Source organism: Hyla sarda, chromosome 9, assembly GCF_029499605.1.
Source record: "Hyla sarda isolate aHylSar1 chromosome 9, aHylSar1.hap1, whole genome shotgun sequence".
Lineage (NCBI taxonomy): Eukaryota > Metazoa > Chordata > Amphibia > Anura > Hylidae > Hyla > Hyla sarda.
The window spans coordinates 157,403,651-157,425,290 of record NC_079197.1 but is presented as its reverse complement, the minus strand read 5'-3'; the positions used below and the strand labels follow the sequence as shown (position 1 = coordinate 157,425,290).

Sequence of the window (21,640 nt, the reverse complement as noted above, 5' to 3'; positions counted from 1 at the left end):
CTTTAAGGCTTGTGTAATATATTCTAGGGTGAATAGTAGGATGAATGTACAAATGCTGTATTCTCCCAGTATCACCATACTGAGGGAAGAAATGCAGCTAAGAATTCCATTCAAGAAAAAGCTATTTTGCTTCATGTGAGATTAGATAATCATTACAAATTAGTTTTCCTGTGACATGGAAGGAAAAAGTTGACCTGTATGAAAGGTTATTTTCTAATATGAGTTAATTATGTAATTATTTCTCTCTCTCTCTCTCTCATCACTTGAACGGACAGGGAGAAGCTCTGTTTCTCCCCGCAGTATCCCTGCTATATCCAGCTTAATAGACCTCTCCCTATTCCTTCTAGTGATCGGTGGGGGTCTCAGCACCTTGACCCTCATGAATACATGTTCACATGTTCACAATCCTATTAAAGATCAGCAAACCTCCAAAAATTTGTTTTGGGAGAACGTGCTTAAATCAGTCATCAAATGTGAATCGGTTTGATGACCAATTCATATTTGTACAAAAGAATGGATTCCTGTCAAAAGACAGGAGTCCCTGCTGCTGTGCACTGTGTCTGAAGCTTACATGAAACCATGTCTAGTAAACCTAATGCACCTAGCATCAATACATATAGCATTGCCTCTGGGGAACCCCACACATTGGGTTTCACTGACTTCTCCCTATTCATTCTAGTGATTGGCGGAGGTCTCAGCAACTAGACCCCCCCCCCCCCCCACTGTTAAAAACGTTTGATGTGCTTCTATGACATGTTGTAAGTTTTTTACTATTTTGTCTAAACATAAATTCATTAAAAAGAAATTGTAATTATCCATATTTCCTTCTCACCCTTACAATTTAAAATATTCAATAGATATTTATATAAGAGTTTCCCAAACAGTTCGGGCATGTTGGAAGTTGTTGTTTTGCAACAGCTGGAGGCACAATGGTTGAGAATTGCTGATCTATATGGAAGTTATAATGTTATATTGCTAGCTAAGGTCACCCCTCGTTACAAATGGAAACTCTCTATTTGGATTGTCTATTAATATAAATAATTGATAAATGATATAAATAATTAAGAAATAATACTATAAATACTTTATAAATAATTATATAAATAATTGATAATTAATCATATAAATGATTGACAAATAATAATATATAATATGTAAATGTAAGGTAATGCACATGGGGAGGAAAAATCCGGGCTCTGATTATGTATTAAATGGGAGAACACTTGGAACGACTGACATGGAAAAGGACTTAGGAGTTTTAGTTAACAGTAAATTTAGCTGTAGTGACCAGTGTCAGGCAGCTGCTGCCAAGGCTAATAAAATCATGGGGTGCATCAATAGGGGCATAGATGCCGATGACAAGGAAATAATTCTACCGCTGTACAAATCACTAGTCAGACCTCAAATAGAATACTGTGTACAGTACTGGGCACCAGTGTACAAGAAAGATATAGTGGAGCTGGAGAGGGTTCAAAGACGGGCAACCAGAGTAATACAGGGAATGGGAGGACTACAGTACCCAGAAAGATTATCAGAATTGGGGTTATTTAGTTTAGAAAAAAGAAGGCTAAGGGGCGACCTAATAACTATGTATAAATATATCAGGGGGCAGTACAGAGATCTCTCCCATGATCTATTTATACCCAGGACTGTATCTATAACAAGGGGGCGTCCTCTACATCTAGAGGAAAGAAGGTTTCTACACCAGCACAGACTGGGGTTCTTTACTGTAAGAGCAGTGAGACTGTGGAACTCTCTGCCAGAGGAGGTGGTCATGGGGAACTCTGTAAAATAATTTAAAAGGGGTCTGGATGCATTTTTGGAGAATAATAACATCGCTGGTTATGTATACTAGATTTATAGGGACAGAAGGTTGATCCAGGGATTTATTCTGATTTTATATCTTGCCATATTTGGAGTCGGGAAGGAATTTTTACCTCTAGTATGAGGGTTTTTTGCCTTCCTCTGGATCGACTCAGTAGGGTTTAATTAAGGATATAGGTTAAATTTGATGGACTCTGGTCTTTTTTCCACTTTATAAACTATGTTACTATAATTTATTGATAAAACAAAAATATTCCAAGTCGGGAAGTACTGGAGGAGCCGCCAAGAAAAAAAAAAAAAAGACCATGCAAAAATTTTCAAATTGTGTTGCGAATTTTGCCACAAAAAGGGAGAATTTTTCTAAAAATGTTTTTAAACTGTCCAATTTTTTTTTTTTTACTATTTCAAACACTGTTGATAAGATTTTATTAATTTGTGTATTGTTCATTTGGCTCATGCAAATAAAAAATAAAAAAATTTTTTTGTATGACAAAGTGAAAAATCGACCTTTAGGAAATGATGTTTAAAACGCTGAGGACGATTATGTTTCAAGTGACATGTGCGTTACTAACCTATTTATAAATAATTTGCTTACACAGGCCGAGATGTGTGAACGGTTTCCTTCCGGAAGAAAGGGGATTATATGTGGATAATTCCCCATCATAGATACTTAGTGCTTCTCCGCTATAATTTATTACTGTAATTAACACCCTGCCTCCTCCAGTAATGAAAATCCAGGGTCCCATCGTTCAGTGACCTTCAGTTCTCGAGTCCCTTGTCTATACAACGCTATTATCCTGGAATTAACATGCTACGTATGTTTGAATGGAATGTACAAGGAGAGAAGAAGACAACCCACTTATCCAGACCAGATTTTGCATAGCGGTCATTTTCTTTGAGAAGACCGCTTGGATTCGTGACAAGATCACTTCTGAAAATATCTAATTATATTGGCCCCACCGGTGCCGATCATCATTCGAAACCCAGTAGGTAGGCTACCTGGCCCGGTGATGTAGCACAAGCAGCGGTTGATGAAGACCTGCGTTTTTAGGTGAAAGATGCACTGTCCTTACCGTCTAAAGTCTGTTGCCCCCCTCCCATTAATTGGCTATATGTTCCACATGCTCACAAATAGGGTTAAGTGAGGCAACACCCATCCCTCCCCCCACCCCTGAACCCAGATTCAATCCAAAGTTGGCAGCCCACTAAAACTTTCGAACATTGCCAGTTTTGGCTCGCACAGACCTCGCAATGTAGGGGGTGAGCTGTGAGTACAGCTCAGCCCAGCAAGGAAGTAGCGCTAGTTAACTCCTTGGGGGAGGAGGGTGAATACATTGTATTGCCATCTATATGGCTGTATAATGTATACAGTAAATGTATACAGAGTGATACCCTCTCATTATGGTCCGGGCCTTTTCTTGTTTAGCTCCTCCCCTCATGATATCATCACCGGAGGCGGGGCTACATAAGAAGAGGCACAAGTAGATGGCTGTATAAAGTATACAACTCCCCCAAGGAGTTATCAGCAGTGCGAAAGAGTAAAGATGTGTTGCGTGCTCACCTCGAACCGATCACTTCATCCGAAAGTTCGGCAAGCCCAAAAAGCTTGCTCAACTCCTAAACCTACTAGGTAGAGATAAGCAAATCTCCCCAAATTTTTTCAGGAAAGCTTGCTTGAATTGCCAATTTAAATCGGATTAATGGACGATTTAGATTCGTTCAGGAGCAGGGACTCGGATGATATAGCGCAAGCAACGGTTGATGAAGACTTGCAGCTTTTGCATGTTTTCTACTCCCAGATAATCCTTATGATACTGAATAGAAAACTGAATAGAAACTCCTATTGCTGCCTGGAAACTGATATCAGGGAGGATACCAACAGGTTTGCTCCTATATTTATATAGTGTCTATAAATACAATGTTAATAAATGAAAACTGCCCCAACAGTAGTAAGTTGCTTGCTCTGCTCTCTGTGGACCACCACTTTACATTTCCAGGTTCGTAGACAATCTTACAACCCATCTCGAGTGGTCACAAAGTGGTGTGCCTGGACTGACATTACTTGCTATTGAGAGATGTTTGCTACTTGTACTCAAGAAAAGTAGGGGTACCTAGAAGGACTAGTGGGCATTTGTCCCATCTGCTGGGTGCCAGGAGGGGCACCAATAAGCCACTGTGCCTTAGCCATGGCATTTCGCTTAGGCAGCAAACTGAATCTTTTCCAGAGTAGGAGCAAATCCCCATAACAAACCTATCCTGCTCTGGACAGTTCCTGACATGGACAGTGGTGTCAGCAGAGAGCACTGTGGTGAGACAGAAAAGAACAACTCAACTTCCTCTGTAGTATACAGATAATTAAGATTTTTTTAATAGAAGTAATAACAAAGCTGTCTACCTTTTCTGGCACCAGTTGATTTGAAAAAAAATCCGGAGTACCCCTTTAAGGCACACCACTAACATCCCAGGATTAGAATTTTCCCCTGTTCTATTCCAATGGAGTAGATGAAAAACCTGAAATGTTAATGGGCCTTAAAGACTGAGTTAGGGCCCACTACACTGGCCTAGCAAATATTGAACAAGGAAGGAACAACTATACATACAGAGTCCCCACAAATGGCACCATAGGTGGATGTGTCCATAGGTAAAAGATAAAAGGGGTATTTCGGGTTTATACATCTTTGGATAGGGGATAAAATGTATGATCGCAGGGGTCCCGCCGCTGGGGACCCACACAATCTCGGTGCAGCGCCCCAGCATTCTGTGCCAGGTGATGCCTCGGAAACGGGGACGTGATGTAACTGCCACGGCCCCTAGTGATGTCATGAATGGAGGGGGCGTGGCATGGTCACTGGGGGACGTGGGCGTGACATCACGTACCAATTTTGGAGGAAGCACCCACCACAGAATGCTGGGGCTGCACTGAAAACGTGGGGGTCCCCAGCGGAGGGACCCCTGCGATCATACACCTTATCCCCTATCCTTTGGATTGGGGATAAGATGTATAAACCCGGAATACCCCTTTAAACATACAATGTGACATGGGAAGTTGGTAAGAAAATGTTAATGTGCTATAATAGGTAACAATTTTGGAGTCTATTTTGTGTCTACCCCTTTAATTTTAGCATAGTTAGTCGTGTGGTAATAATATGGCTCTGATCTGCCCATTAGCCTGAACATAGAATTTTTGCTAAGAACACTTGTGTGAGAGATATCAGGCACACAGCAAGCAGAAGAAGTCATCAGATATTACAAGAAAAAACTGTTGTGTAATCCTTTTGCAGAGAACCATCTGTTCCTAAATAACCTCAAATGCCTTATAAGATTTTGAAAATATTCCTTGTCTTTCCTCAGCTAGTTTAAAGGGAGTTAACCAAGATAAGAAATGGAACGTTTTATCGTAGGGAAGAGACTAGACGAATGAATATATATAAGCTCATGTACAGAGATTTTACTCATGCAAGAAAATAGCGAAAACTTGGTTTTTTTAGGAATTTATTTTTCTGAATTTTCTAATGAATGTGTATAGGAATATCTGTAAATGCCTCTGTTCTCTAGACTTGACGAAGTGAGGGTTCACCTTGCGAAACGCGTTGTCTGTATCACCCCCATTTTTATGTAAGTAAACCAAGTTTTAGCAAATTTTTTGCATCAGTAAAATCTCTGTACATGAGCATACATATATTCATCCGTCCCAAGGCGCCACACAGCTTTCCTGATTTTTTGGGTCGGACTGTCCAGTCTCTTCCCTACAATAAAACGTTCCATTGCATAGATCGCCTTCATAGAAGATCTGCACTGAGGACTCTGGCTGCCATGGGTATCTATTGGAGAGTGATTGACTGTTCCATAAGGCTATTTACAGTGTTGTGCCTGATGTGCAACACAAATAGGTGAGTTCATTATCCTCACATCATCGCTACTTGCACCACCCTTATGTCTATCTGTTAACGGCACTTAGACAGCTTCATATCTGTTCTTTTTTCCTCCACATTTCTAATTCAAGATAAGAAAACAGGGTCTACTTGTTTTCCAAAAACAACGCCACATTGGCTCTGCTTCATTACCTTAAATAGGCGCTGTCAGAATCAAAAACTTTTTATATGTTGTACATCTACAGTAACCTTTCTAACATACTTAATAAAAAACGTTATCTCCTTTTTATATAAATTAGGGCTAATAAAAAAAGACCACGAGGGGTCCCCACATCATCCAGAACATAATTATATCCGGCTGCAGCATCATCTTTGACCCAGATGAAGCACAGGCTGGGAAAAAGTTCAGAAAGTGAGGGTGGGACTAGTACTTTTCTGTGCTCACTCCTGTCCTATCAGACTGCTGCATGAAAACAGAGAGGGGGTTACAGAGCAGCCTGCAGTGTTTGAATAAAGAGACCCAGCACAGCAGACTGTGAATGCATGGTGAGTAAGTGCCTGCCTCCAACACGCCCCTTCCTGAGCAGTGGATGTCAGAATGAGTGAGCCAAAGAACAGAGTGATTTGTGAGCCAAAAAACAGAATGACCTAGTAACATAAAAATGTACAATCCCAGAAACAAACTCTAAAGTCTTGACCACAAGGTGTCTCACTTCCTTCCAATCTGCTTGTCCACAACCTGTTGCTCAGAGAATTCCATTGTGAGAGACCAAGACCGAACAGAGGACATGGAGGGGGGCTTAGCAACTGCTATGTGCAGGAGAGAGGGAGAGAAGAGGAATTGGCTTTCCTCTTGCCTCAATACTTAGTGTAACTCCTTCCTTGCAGTGCTTATTTTTCCTTCTTGCTCACACAGCACCTTGCAAAGCCAGTGCATCAATAATCCCTTCTCCCTCCACATGCCATCTATAGTAAAGTACTGTGTAAATCATGCTTAGTGCACTGCAGTTTTTACCAGTACTATGCCATGACACAGCAAAGAGTAATAAGTGCTATTATTGCCAGAAGGGAAGTAAGGGAAAGGAAGTCCCTAGGTATGTTCAACTGGCAAACAGCCCAATTCTGGCCATGCCCCCTAAAATGGAGAGAATAAGAAAGGGTTGTGCGTCATGGAGGGGGCTCACAAGAACAATAGTGGGAGCCTGAAACCACCTTGTTAAGAATCTGAAGGGTTAATATGGAAGAATGTAGTTTTTAAAAAATGTTATGGGAGTTGTAGTTTTGCAACAACTGGAGGCACATTGGTTGGGAAATACTAGGTTACTAACCTTGACTAGCAAGCAGTGGCTTATACTCGTGGTAGGTGTTCACATGCACTGTGTTACACATCTGTATTGTAAACATTTATAATGCAAAATCTTTTTGCCCATATATTACCTACATATTCCCCCAATATCATGTCATGTTCCATTGGAGTGCAAATTACTACATGGTAGGCACATGCATTGTACTAGAGAACCATATGTATTGTGTGTACCAACGTAGACTCTCCATGTCCATCAGGCCAAGGATTGGACAACCTCTTCATCAGTTGAGCTATCACATAAAAGTATCCAAATGATGCAAAGGAGAACCCAAGGAGCACCTAGATTACTGTCAAGATTGGGTCCATCTGATGATCAATGCCAAAGAGTAAATAATAGGAATAAACTGGAAATGTTCTGTATGGTGGGCCCTCAGAACCATGTCCTCTAGTGCAGAGGTCCCCAACCCAGTCCTCAAGGCCCACCACCAATAGTCCAGCATAAAAAAAAATTCCTGTTTGATTTCAATGGAGTAGGTAAAAAGATCAAGCATGTTGGGGGGCCTTGACCAGAATGGGGACCAAAGCTCTCGTGAACCCAAGGTAACCAGGGCCAACTCTGCCTATAAGCAAAACAGGCAGCTGCCTGGAGCACACTCTAGATGGGGGTGCTACTCTGCCTGCAGCAATAAAGTTAGCCAGCATCTGAAACACCCACCCATCCAGCAAACCCCTCCCCCCCCCCCTCCCTGGTACCATAATATTCTGCATCTGGCACTGCCACCTCCAAGGCAGACAGGCACGATTACTAAGGTCAGGTCCATCCAGCATCCTGACATTGTGCGTGCCTCCATACATCTGCATGTCAAGGGGCGCAGCCAATGGGCAGGGTCAAGGGGCTGCAAAATTAGCTTTCGCCTAGGGTGGTAAAAATCCTTGCACCAGGCCTGAAGATAACCCAGTCTATTACTGGTTACATTTATTGTGGTGCAATACTATCTGATGCTTTAGGAAGGGTTAATTTTTTTTCTATATTAAACCACATTACCATGAGTGTGTAAAAGACCACACTTCCCAGAAGTGGAATCAGTAGAGCGGGCTCTGCTGGGAGATGTGAGGTCAATGGTCATAAGAAGCCGGCAGAATTCTCATTGCAGCTTTGAAGCAGAATTGAGTTGATGACGTGGTGCACAGTTACCAAAGGCTAGTACCAGATAGTGAAGACGTGTGGACAAGGTTGCAGAGCATTACGTTTACATCTAAATGTACTTGTAAAATTAAGTCAAAACAGCAGAAAAATAGGTGTAAAAAGAGGCCATATATTTATCTAAGTCTATGGAAAAGAGGCCGTCAATGCGCACATTGGTGAGCGACATATCAATTGATGTGTGCAATATCCAGGGGCTTCCTGTAATTTGCGCAAATAGTTGACGTGACGTGCAACACGGCAACTGAGAGTGCCAAACACTTGTGTGGTAGGTTTAGCATTGTGCAAAATGCTCTGCTAATAACAGATTAAAAAAAAAAAAAACAATAATTGCTTTAAAAAAATTAGAATTACTACAGTTTTTCAAAACATTAGGGGAAATGATTGTTGGCGCAGATTTCTGCGCAAAGCGGAACTTGCCACGCGTGGTTTATGTTTACACAAATGACTGGAAATAGTTACACACAGCAGTATGCAAGGGGACTACAAAAGACAATGCCATAATAATGTTTAAAGGGGTATTCCAGGATTTTTATTTTCATTTTACTATGCAGCAGGGGCTGTAAAGTTAGTGTAGTTCATAATATAGTGTCTGTACCTGTGTGTGACGGTTTTCTCACAATTCTTCCGTGATTTTCACCCCAATATTTATTTTTAACAGCATACAAAATGACTGTTGTCTCAGATTTTTCCCAGGTTGCAATGCGGCCGAGACCTGACATCACTAGTCAGCTGATGACAGGGAGCCTGTCTGCTTCAATGGGCGGAGCGATCACTTTGTGGGAAAGAGATCGATCTGCAACTAATGCAACAGCTGTAGGCACCCTGATTGAAAACCACAGGTCTTTTGAATGGATGCAGCTCATTTTTGTTTCAATGGGTGGGGTGGCTGATGTGTGGGAGGGAGGAAAATGGAATTGTGGGATTTGTAGGCAAAAGAAGAAAACTCAAACAGGAAATACCAGTTCACAAAAAGCTAGCCACAGCATAGCCATTTAGCCCCAAGACAAGCGCAGATCGTTCCTAAGCATGTCCATGTGAGTAAGAAAAAAGCACATGTACAAGAGGAAATTCCAGTCCCACGATCACGGAATAAGAATGCTGCTTTATTATATCATCGACAGGAACACAGAACACAGCATGCACGAACCAAGGAGTGACGCGTTTCGGCGGGCTACGCCCGCCGAAACGCGTCACTCCTTGGTTTGTGCATGCTGTGTTCTGTGTTCCTGTCGATGATATAATAAAGCAGCGTTCTTATTCCATTATCGTGGGGCTGGAATTGTCTCTTGTTTCTGGCTTCTCTACGCGTTTTGTCCTCGCGCTTTCGTGAGCCTTTAACCTGGACATTACACAGTGTGTCTTCTAAAGCACATGTAAGAAAGTTCCCTTGTTGAGAGTTCAGGGACAGCTTGTCCAGTGTGTGCACCCACTACCTGGACATCTCCATACAGTGTTTTCCAACCAGTGTGCCTCCAGCTGTTGGAAAACTACCAGCTTTTGACTGTCCGGGCATACTGAGAGTTGTAGTTTTGCAACAGCAGGAGGCAACCTATTTGGGAAACACTGTCCTAAGTAAAATAAGGGGTGAGGGGGACGATGTGACAAGGGGGGGAGATGTGGCATGGTGGGGATGTGACAAGGGGGACAATGTGACAAGGGGGGAAATGTAGCATGGTGGGGATGTGACAAGGGGGACGATGTGACAAGGGGGGAGATGTGGCCTGGTGGGGATGTGACAAGGGGGAGATGTGGCATGGTGGGGATGTGACAAGGGGGGAGATGTGGCATGGCGGGGATGTGACAAGGGGGACGATGTGACAAGGGGGGAGATGTGGCATGGTGGGGATGTGACAAGGGGGACGATGTGACAAGGGGGGAAATGTGGCATTGAGGATTGACATGAAATGGGGGAATGTCAAATGGGTGATGTCAAATGATGGTGTGAACATGAAATGGAGAAGTGAAATGGGGTGTGTGGACATGAAATGGGGGACTAAAATGAAATGGGGGTATGTGAAATGGGGGATGAACATGATATGGGAAATATAGACGTGAACTGGAGGGGGGGGGGGAGAATGTGAAATGAAATTGAACTTGGAAGCTTTCACCATATGTTTATGACATTGCAATCCCATATAGAAATTTTAAATGGGCACTGTCACCAACTTTATTTTTTGATATGTTGTAGTACTTATGTACTACAACATATCTCTAATATACTTTTATAATTTTTTTTTTCATTAAAAAGGTTTAATTTACATTTAAAAATCGGCCACTGAAAAAGGACTGATTTTGGAGTGGCAATCAGTCATTTTTCAGTTAGGCTGCTGTCACGATTCGGCTTACGGGTTGTGGATCCGCTGTGTCAGCGAGGGATTGGCGTGGACCGTGCTAGTGGACCGGTTCTAAGAGGCTACTGGTTTTCACCAGAGCCCGCCGCAAAGCGGGATGGTCTTGCTGCGGCAGTAGCAACCAGGTCGTATCCACTAGCAACGGCTCAACCTCGCTGACTGCTGAGAAGGCGTGGGACAGAAGGACTAGGCAGAGGCAAGGTCAGACGTAGCAGAAGGTCGGGGGCAGGCGGCAAGGTTCGTAGTCAGGATGGATAGCAGAAGTTCAGGTAACACAGGCTTTGGACACACTAAACGCTTTCACTGGCACAAGGCAACAAGATCCGGCAAGGGAGTGCAAGGGAGGAGATCAGATATAGCCAGGGACCAGGTGGAAGCCAATTAAGCTAATTGGGCCAGGCACCAATCATTGGTGCACTGGCCCTTTAAGTCTCAGAGAGCTGGCGCGCGCGCGCCCTAGAGAGCGGAGCCGCGCGCGCCAGCACATGACAGCAGGGGACCGGGACGGGTAAGTGACCTGGGATGCGATTCGCGAGCGGGCGCGTCCCGCTGTGCGAATCGCATCCCCGACGGCCATGACAGTGCAGCGCTCCCGGTCAGCGGGACTGACCGGGGCGCTGCAGGGAGAAAGACGCCGTGAGCTCTCCGGGGAGGAGCGGGGACCCGGAGCGCTAGGCGTAACAGCTGCACTCACTCCCTGCCTGTCAATCAGACAGACGGGAGCGAGCACATTGGCTCCCCGGCCACTCCTCCCGCACATCACCGCAGCCTCGTTGCCGCCACTGTCCCTGCACGCCCGCTGCCGGACTCTGCAGTAACTGCAAGTGTAATGAAGGAGCGAGGGGGGGGGAGGGGGGTGGACCGGCTAGCAAAAAAAAAAATATATATAGGATGGTGGGAGCTACCCTTTAATATTTACCTCCATAATCGCAAGTGCACATTTTCCCGTAATCGTCCAGCCATAATATGAATATTCTAATATGTAACCAACCCAAATTTTGGCATTAGGGTCCAAATAAGATTTCGACATTGTAGACCACATAGTGGAGCCGGATACAAAACTTTCCCATGCATTGCCCATGGCACCCACTAATTCCGAAAGGCTTATTTTAAGCCATCACCGCTTCACCACTCATAAGGCAAAAAACAACAAACAAAAAAAAAAAAAAAAACCACATTGGAAGATTAGAAATTCATAGAAAAGGGATTAAGCTGGCTCATGCAACAAGAAAGGAGAACACAGCAACAGCACCCGGACGGTGCCAACAAACAAACAAGACCGAAGACCAAAACCAAAGACTACAGGCAGAAGAAAAAGAACCGATAGCGAAGGGATATAAAGGAAGGTCGTTGACCACGTAAAGAAAAAACCCAATGAAGAGAGTACACTGAAGCCATAGATAAGTGCTGGATGACAGGCAGAGCAGAAAGCCTGAGGAGATAATACAGGGGCTTTACCACAGTCAAGCCGCAAGGCCCGGGAGAGCGGGTCTATAGAGATCACTTGCAGAAGAATATAGTGAGATTAATTTTTTACTGGGGATTATTATTTCATATTACAGTAAACCGTGAATGGAAAATCAGACACTTCGTACGGGGCTATTCAGATGGGGAAATCTTAGAAGGTCCCAGTGTTCATTCCCAGAAGATCGGGAAGTCTATCAAGCTTATTTGTATATATTATCTAATTGTTCTAAATGATAAAATTCTGCCAAATACAGTGGTCCCTCAAGTTACAATATGTTCCAGGACGACCATTGTACGTTGAAACGATTGTATGTTGAGACCATAACTCTATGGAAACCTGATAATTGGTACTGAACCTCCCAAAATGTCATCAAAAAATAAGAAAAGTGAGGATTAAATAAAAATAAGTAGATAACTAATACAGATAAAGCAAATCCTTACATATATGTTACTCCCCGCACGGACTGTACTGCGCTTCGCATGATGCAATGCAAAAGCACGCAGTCCGCTGCTTCTCAGCTGCCCCGCCATCTTTCTTCTTCCTCCGTTCTCCCTGCTAGCCAATGCGCGCATACCTGCCTCCTAGGGCGCATGTGCGCCGGTTCTCAGAGATTTAAAGGGCCAGTGCACCATTGATTGGTGCTTGTCAGGAACTGACCCCCCCACACTTCCTCCTGTTCCCATGCCTCAGAGAAAGTGTTCCTTTTTGTATCAGCTATTCCATGTACCAGTTCTCGTGCTACGTTTCCTGACCACTGTTCCTTGCCGCCTGCCCTGACCTACCTGCCTGTCCCCGACTGCCTGTCCCAGGGGTAGCGACCTGGGAGCCGCCTGCCGCAGCAAGTCCTTCCTGCTTTGTGGCGGGCTCTGGTGAAAACCAGCGGCTCTTTAGACTCCGCTCCCTGGTGCGGCTCGTCATCGTCCGCTCAGGTACAGCAGATCCACACCACCAGCCGTTACAATATAAAAGTAAGAAAGATCTGCTGGGAGCTGTAATCACTGTCTATGTAGAGGACAGGAGCTTCTTCAGGGTCCTGTACAGAACACAGTGTCCTAAAAAAGTAACATGGAGCCGCCCCCACCTGGTATCTAAAGAAGCAGCTAACCCTGGTACAGGTAATGAGTACAGAACATGTAATACCTCCCTGTACTGTAGGGGGCGCTACCAGACACCAGTCAGTGTATACACTTCAGTAATACAGGGGTTTTACCAGTGAATGTCCATTCTGACTGGTCAGTCCTTCCAGCCATTGACAGGTATCACAGATCTGGACTGTTCGTTGCATTGTATGTTGAGTTTGGTTACAAGTTACAATGGTCCAGAAAAGACCATTATATGTTGAAACTATTGTATGTTGAGGCCATTGTAAGTTGAGGGACCACTGTATACCCTATACTGTTATTGGCTGAGACTATAGATTTCTAAAGTACTATAATAGTAATATCTTAGGGTATGTTCAGACTACGGATTATGAACGGAATCTCCGCTCGTAGAACTCCACGAGCGGAGATACCACTCTGGCGGCGGCTGGCGCAATACTTCGGCGTGAGGACCGCGCGGCACTGCTGGTGATGGCTATGCAGTGTTCACGGACTTCCACGCAAAGACTGAACATGTTTTTTCTTTGCGCAGAACAATTCCGCCGTCTCAGGGAAACCCATTCAAACTGATGTTTAAGTTCACAGCACGTAATTCCGTTCGTGGCATTCCGCTCACGGAATTCCGCGGGAATTACGTAGTGTGAACATACCCTTAGCCCGAATTCTGGGGAGTACTCTCCACAAGCTTTGGAACCCTATGGGTAAAATCTATGATAGTGGAACAATGGAAAAATGATTCCATATACTCTAAGTACCATACAGGAACAAAATAAAATTGCCATGCTCTGACTATAGTGACACAGGGGGAGATTTATCAAAACCTGTCCAGAGGAAAAGTTTCTGAGTTGCCCATAGCAACCAATCAGATCGCTTCTTTCACTTTCAGAGGCCTTTTCAAAAATGAAAGAAGCGATCTGATTGGTTGCTATGGGCAACTCAGCAACTTTTCCTCTGGACAGGTTTTGATAAATCCCCCTCATAATGTATAGAAATATTAGCATAGTAGTGCTGTATTATGGCTGGTGCATGGGCAAAGAAGATGGCTGACGGATGACCAAGTGTTGAATGATCAATCATTTGGTCAATGATATGACCGCAGACATAGCCATATACATTTGAAGGTGACCATGCACTTTCAATGGCTGTGGGCTGAAAAGTTCAGGAGACATCTTTCTCTACTGATATCTCCATACACATGAACATTAGGTGCAGCCAAATCAGTGGTGCACATCAGTGGTCTCAAGCTGTGGCCCTCCAGATGTTCCAAAAACTTCAACTCCCAGCATGCCCGGACAGCCAACGGCTGTCCGGGCATGCTGGGAGTTAAAGTTTTGGAGGGGCAAGCTGTGCATAACTAGCTTGCCCCCTGACTGGTGAGCAGTTAAGGGGTTAAGAAATATACAGGCAAGGTTTTTAGCCCCCTCCCCCGCCTGTAAAAACTTGTTGGTAACTATAGTGGTATGTCCCATGGGTGGGGGGGAAGGAGTGCACCAATCAGGGGTTTAATAGTTTCCCGGGCTTTCAGGGGCCCTCCCCTGGGTATTTATAGCTGTGGTGCCTCCCTTCCCCCCTCAATCTGCCCAGGACCCGGAGTTTTGCCCTCCCTCCCTCCCTTTTTTGTATCTCTGTTTATTGAAAGTCACAGCTTGGCGGTAAGAAGACGGTGAAAGCGGGGTCAACCCGGGGTAGACCTCTACACAGGACGGTGTGGCAGCACCTCTCGGGTTGGCAAGAAGCCAATCGGTGTCTTTGTTACAGTTAAATTGTTATTTATATAAGTAATTTTATAAATAAAGCTGTGGCCGATCCCCACCCATAAAAAGTTGAATTGTTGTTGTGTCAGTTATTATTTAATTAATTATTGTAATAAGGGGGAGGGGTAGTTATAGCCTGCTAGGAGCTAATTGGGTCTCAACAGTCTGCAACATCTGGAGGGCCACAACTTAAAGGGGTTATCCAGGAAAAAAACTTTTTTTTATATTTCAACTGGCTCCAGAAAGTTAAACAGATTTGTAAATTACTTCTATAAAAAAAAATCTTAATCTTTTCAGTACTTATGAGCTGCTGAAGTTGAGTTGCTCTTTTATGTCTAAGTGCTCTCTGATGACACCTGTCTCGGGAACCACCCAGTTTAGAAGCAAATCCCCATAGCAAACCTCATCTACTCTGTGCATTTCCTGAGACAAGCAGAGATGTCAGCAGAGAGCACTGTTGCCGGACAGAAAACAACAACTCAACTTCAGCAGCTGATAATTATTGAAAGGATTAAAAAAAATGTAATAGAAATAATTTACAAATTTGTTTAACTTTCTGGAGCCAGTTGATATATATATATATATATATATATATATATATATATATATATATTTCCTGGAATGCCCCTTTAAGACCACTGGTCTACATGTGAGAGCAGGGGTAAGTCACCCCCAGACAACTCTGGCAGTGGCTTATTTTTCTCAAAAAAGGTTGAACGGTTGAAATCCAACATGCCCAATACAGTACTTCTCTCCCCTGATAATATCTGTCGGGAGACCCTCATACGCTTTAGAGAGTCGGCCAGTCCCGCCAAAGTCAGTGGGTTAGGCCGACTGTTGACCAAGTTGCTGAGTTGCCCATAGCAGCCAATCAGATGGGTTCTTTCATTTTTGAAAAGGCCTCTGAAAGTGAAAGAAGCGATTTCACCACGGCGGTCCCGAACAGCCCGACTGAGCAGCCGGGTCACTTTCACTTTCGCTTTAGAAGCGGCGGTCAGCTTTGACCGCCGATTCTAAAGGGTTAATACCGCACATCGCCGCGATCGGCGATGTGTGGTATTAGCCGCGGGTCCCGGCCGTTGATGAGCGCCGGGACCGACGCAATATGATGCGGGATCGCGGCGCAATCCCGCTTCATATCGCGGGAGCCGGCGCAGGACGTAAATATACGTCCTGCGTCATTAAGGGGTTAAGGACCAGGCCATTTTACACCTTAGGACCAGAGCGTTTTTTGAACATCTGACCACTGTCACTTTAAACATTAATAACTTTGGAATGCTTTTTTAGTTATCATTCTGATTCCGAGATTGTTTTTTCATGACATATTCTACTTTAACATAGTGGAAAAATTTTGTGGTAACTTGCATCCTTTCTTGGTGAAAAATCCCCAAATTTGATGAAAAATTTTAAATTTAGCATTTTTCTAAATTTGAAGCTCTCTGCTTGTAAGGAAAATGGATATTCCAAAATAATTTTTTTTTATTCACATATACAATATGTCTACTTTATGTTTGCATCATAAAATTGACGAGTTTTTACTTTTGAAAGACACCAGAGGGCTTCAAAGTTCAGCAGCAATTTTCCAATTTTTCACAACATTTTCTAACTCACTATTTTTCAGGGACCAGTTCAGGTTTGAAGTGGATTTGAAGGGTCTTCATATTAGAAATACCCCACAAATGACCCCATTATAAAAACTGCACCCCCAAGTATGTACTGTGTGGTGCTTGTAAAAAGTGTACAACAGTAATAGAAATAAAAAAGCTGCGCCCCCCCAAAAAAAGGGGTGGCGCATGCAGCTCCCTGAACCCCTAATAGGACCCGGGGTAAGGGATCAGACCCTAATAGGACCCTGGGGGACCTATTAGGGGGTCAAGGGGGGGATTTTTTTTCATTAAAAGAAAAAAAAAGCTGCGGCAAAAAAAAAACGGATGGCGCACGCAGCTCCCTGAACCCCTAATAGGACCCGGGGTCAGGGATCAGACCCTAATAGGACCCTTAGGGGGTCGGGGGGGGGGGCTTTTTTTTCAAACTTCTTTTTAAATTTTTTTTTTGCTTTATTAACTCCCACCTGTCCCTGCAATCCGCTGTCCCTATTCTAAGGCTGGTGAGGGGGCTCCGGAGCTCCGAGGGGGATCCATGGTCTTCTCCTCACTGCTGCACCCGCTGACTGAACACAGAGAGCGGGTGCAGCAGCGGGAAGGGACCGTTAACCCCTCCTCTGCCGTGCTACTATTGGTCAGACGATCGCTGGCCAAAAGTAGCGTTGCTGGGGAGGTGACAGTATTGTCACCTCTCCCCAGCAACGGCAGGTGATTGGCGGTGTATCGTACACTGCCGATCACCGTCTAGTTCCTGGTCATCGGGTCACTATCACTACTGACCGGAATGACCGGAATCACCGCAGATCGCCCACGCATTTTCGCGGACGATCTGCGGCGATCGCCGACATGTTGGGGTCCCGGGCCCCCCCCCTCGGCATTTGCCTCAGATGCCTGCTGAACGATTTCAGCAGGCCTCCGGTGTCGTAACCTGCCTGGCGCGCGGCGGGATGCGAAATTCGCTAGGACATATGAGTACGTCCCTGGTCCTTAAGACCCAGGACGCAGGGACGTACTCCTACATGCCTGGTCCTTAAGGGGTTAAATGATAAAGCTGCATTGCTTGGGACTTTCATCTTCTTGGGCTTTGAGACTGTGAGACTTGGATGTCCCCTTGTCCCTAAGAGACTAGACACTTACACATTTGGAAGAGATTCGTCTAATAAAGATTAGTAACCTGCAATGTTATGAAACTCGTCAGCGGTTGTGACTGTCCATGTGTCCAGGGAGGTCAGTGGGGACGACTGTCTCCCAAAAACACCTTCAGCTTACAATTACTGAAAGTGTATGGCCATCTTTAGTCCACATTAGCCATTGCAGTTGTTCAAGATGGCCATAAATGATCAATGATATCAGGCGAAGGACAACACAATCTTTCTGGAAATATTTTGGAAACTTTTTACGAATCATTCTTGGGTGAAAAATCTTCTGTCTGGCTATTGCTCAAATTCTTCAAAATGGCTTCTTTGGTCAGCTAAAACAATCATTTGTTGTTACATTTCACCTGGCAAACAAATGTTTTGGTTAAAATTGTTTTACTCAAGTTTAAAGGGGTATTCCGGAATTTTTATTTTTTTATTTAACTGTGCTAAAGTGGCTGCAAAGTTAGTGTACTTCATAATATAGTGTTTGTACCTGTGTTTGATGGCTGGACGTATGTGTTGTTTGTGCCGATGTTAATTTTTGTCAGCATACAAAATGAGCGTTGTCTCAGCTTTTCCCAGGTTGCAGTACATCCCGAGATATTACATCACTAGTCAGGTGTTGAAAGGCAGCCTGTCTGCTTCAACGGGTGGAGCGACTGCTGCGTGGGTGGGAGATCATTTTCCACAGGGCTGCAGATGTTCTGCAATGGGTGGGGTGGCTGATGTGTGGGAGGGAGAAAAATAACCTCACACTTACACACAAGGGATCCTGGGCCTTGTAGTTGAAGGAGAGGAACTCCAACACGAAATCGTCATTTCACAAAAAGAAATCAGCAGCATTATGGTGGACCCACAACACAGCAATTTTGCCCTAAGACAAGCATAGATCTTTTCTAAGCCTGTCCATTACTGTCTTGGAGGTACCTACTAAAGTCACCTTATGTTGGATAGCCCCTTTAATCCAAAGTATATGGGCACCTTAAAGCTATAATATAAAATGAACACAAACTCTAGGAAGCTCCTTCAATAAGAAGATACAGACAGTCCTTACTATACTGCGAGATTGTACTAAGTAATGAAATTAACGGGAGCTGAAACACAAAAGACTGATCAGCTCCTTGTTACAACAACAATAGCGCAATCATCTCTAGGTACATAACCGGATCAATCCTCTCCGGGGCTGAACCGAGGAAACTCAATTCCAGCCAAGACGAGAAGGATCTACTGAGCGTCACTAGTGAAAAAAAACAGAACAAACTGTCTTGGCACAATATGATGAAATGAATAAACAACACATGTACGGTGGAAAATATATATCAAGAAGAAATAATGCTTAATAGTTGGTAGAATTATTCCTTTAGCGGAAGCTGGGTCTTGTTTCTATGGACCGAAAACATGGAAAAATTTACTAAAAGACACTGGGGTAACGTCATGTCAAACATTAATGGCTTATAAAGAAGAGACAGAAAGGCTTAAAGGGGTACTCCAGTGGTATATATATATATATATATATATATATATATATATATATATATCAACTGGTGCCAGAAAGTTATACAGATTTGTGACTTCTATTTAAAATCTTAATCCTTCCAATACTTATCAGCTGTTGTATGCTCAACATGAAGTTCTTTTCTTTTTGAATTTATTTTCTGTCTGACCACAGTGCTCTCTGCTGACACCTCTGTCCATGTCAGGAATTGGCAAGAGCAGGAACAAATCCCCATAGTAAACCTATCCTGCTCTGGACAGTTCCTTACATAGAAGTGTCAGCAGAGAGCACTGTGGTTAGATTGAAAAGAACTACACAACTTCCTCTGGAACAACAGCTGATAAGTTCTGGAAGGATTAAGATTTTTAAATAGAAGTAATTTACAAATCTGTATAACTTTCTGGTACCAGTTGGTATGACATTTTTTTCCCCTCAGGAGTACCCCTTTAAGAGGTGCATGTCCTTCCTTTAGGACCATCACCTACTACAAAAGCAGGAGTCTTGTGCTGCCCCCATAAGACTCAACAGACAGGTGACTATATGTTTCCACAGCAATCTCCATTTTCCAGTGTATGGGTGTTAAAGGAAAAGCCAAGCACTGCTTGTTAATGTTTAAAATAGATGTCTGGGGACTGCTTTTTATATGCATATGTGCTCAGGCAAGGCTTAAATAAACGACAACAAAAAAACGTGAGCACCATCCCAATCACGTCCATCATAGTTCCAACAGTTCCCAGTCCTGGTGCTGAGCAGGTCCCGATTTTGATCTCAACACAAGAAAGTGACCAGAACCAGGAAGTGCTGAGCAGCGGGGCCGGGCAGGGGATTGGGAAGAAAGTATACCGTATTTTTCGCCGTATAAGACGCACTTTTTCTTGCCCAAAACTGGGGGGGGGGGGGGGGGAAAGTTGGTGCGTCTTATACGGCGAATACACACACCTATCGCGGCGGTCCCTGCGCCCATCAACGGCCATCAACCGATCGCGGTGATGCCCTGTATTAACCCTTCAGATGCGGCGATCAAAGCTAACCGTCTGAAGGGAAAGTGACACTAACCTGGCTGTTCAGTCGGTCTGTTCGGGACTGCCGCGCCGTGAAATCGCGGCGTCCCAAACAGGACACCAGGAGGGACCTTACCTGCCTCCTCGGTGTCTGCTCCGTGCCGGGATCCCCTTCATGGCCGGCGCTCTCCTTCGACGTCATCATGTCGTCGAGCACGCCATCCTGTCATCCAATAGGAGTGGCGTGCGCAGCGACGTGATGACGGCGACGTGATGACGGCAACGGAGAGCGTGGATCCCGGGGCAGAAGACGTTCCGGAGCTTCTGGGACGTGGCGACAGCGATGGAGCGACATCCAGGGCAGCGGTGATGGGTCCGGAGCGGCGGGGACACGTGAGTACTAACCTCCTATCCAGTGGTCTTCAACCTGTGGACCTCCAGATGTTGCAAAACTACAAGTCCCAACATGCCCGGACAGCCGTTGGCTGTCCGGGCATGCTGGGAGTTGTAGTTTTGCAACATCTGGAGGTCCTCAGGTTGAAGATCACTGTTGGGTTCAGAATCTTAATTTTTTCTAGATTTTGCACCTTTAAAATTGGGTACATCTTATATGCCGGTGCGTCCCATAGGGTGAAAAATACGGTAGGTTTCTTTGTATATAAAAACCATAATCACTGGACAACCTCTAAATACATTTAGAAAAGTAGGGATGTTTTTCTTTTTATCACTCCAGGAAAGTTGGGGGATTACCAAGAGTGGTCAGATTGGTGACACATTCAACTACACAGAGATCTTGACATCCCATTGACAGATCTTGGACAAACTTTGTATGGATTAATAAGCGAATATAAGAAACTTTGTAAAAATATATTATTAGACAACATTGCTTTTTTCTCCTGTTATCAACCCCCCCCCCCCCCCCCCCCTCAAAGATCCTTCTCTGAAAATCAGCTCAACTTTGTCTTGTGACAAGCAATACAAGTCTATGGAGGGGGAGGAGGAAGCTCCACCCACCAGCTCGGGGAGAACTGCAACTTAGAGATAAAGCATGCAGAGCAGAAATCTGCTAAAAACACACACAGGTACCATTTAAGGCCCCCTTTACATATGTCCAACATATGATGGCATTTCCCTGTAGAAAAAGTCCTGGAGGTAAACTGATGATAGAGCTGATCCTTAACATTATTCAGCTTATCAAGTTAGACACACCAGATAGGCACAAGATAGGGGAATTCACAAATGCTGTCAGATGGCAATTTTAGGCTAGTTCACTAAGATGGGCGCCAAGCATATGTGAACCCAGTCTAAAAGCCCATTTAGAAGAAGCCTGATGAAGGCTTGCAAGCACGGTGAAACACGTTGCCTTGTTTTAATAAACACGAGACATGTGTCCATTCCTGGTCAGCGCCGTTGAAACCCACCGCTTTCTGGAAGTCTTCACATGATATTGTTCACATGGCTGGGGAGGCTGCAGATCGGGCCTAACACTCACTCACACTGACCATTGTTGTGTGTGAGC

The 21,640-nt window shown here is 44.3% G+C and overlaps 1 protein-coding gene and 1 long non-coding RNA gene across 2 annotated transcripts in view; one reads left to right on the top strand and one right to left on the bottom strand.

The window, feature by feature from the left end:
• The window catches only part of LOC130290340 (uncharacterized), a 46,261-nt gene extending 42,235 nt beyond the window's left edge, over positions 1-4,026 (top strand). Inside the window, exon 3 of the long non-coding RNA XR_008847572.1 lies at positions 2,424-4,026. This is a non-coding gene — a long non-coding RNA (uncharacterized LOC130290340). The remainder of the gene's footprint in view (positions 1-2,423) is intronic.
• The window catches only part of LOC130290339 (leucine-rich repeat and fibronectin type III domain-containing protein 1-like protein), a 95,546-nt gene that overhangs the window by 31,618 nt on the left and 42,288 nt on the right, over positions 1-21,640 (bottom strand). The window lies entirely within an intron of this gene.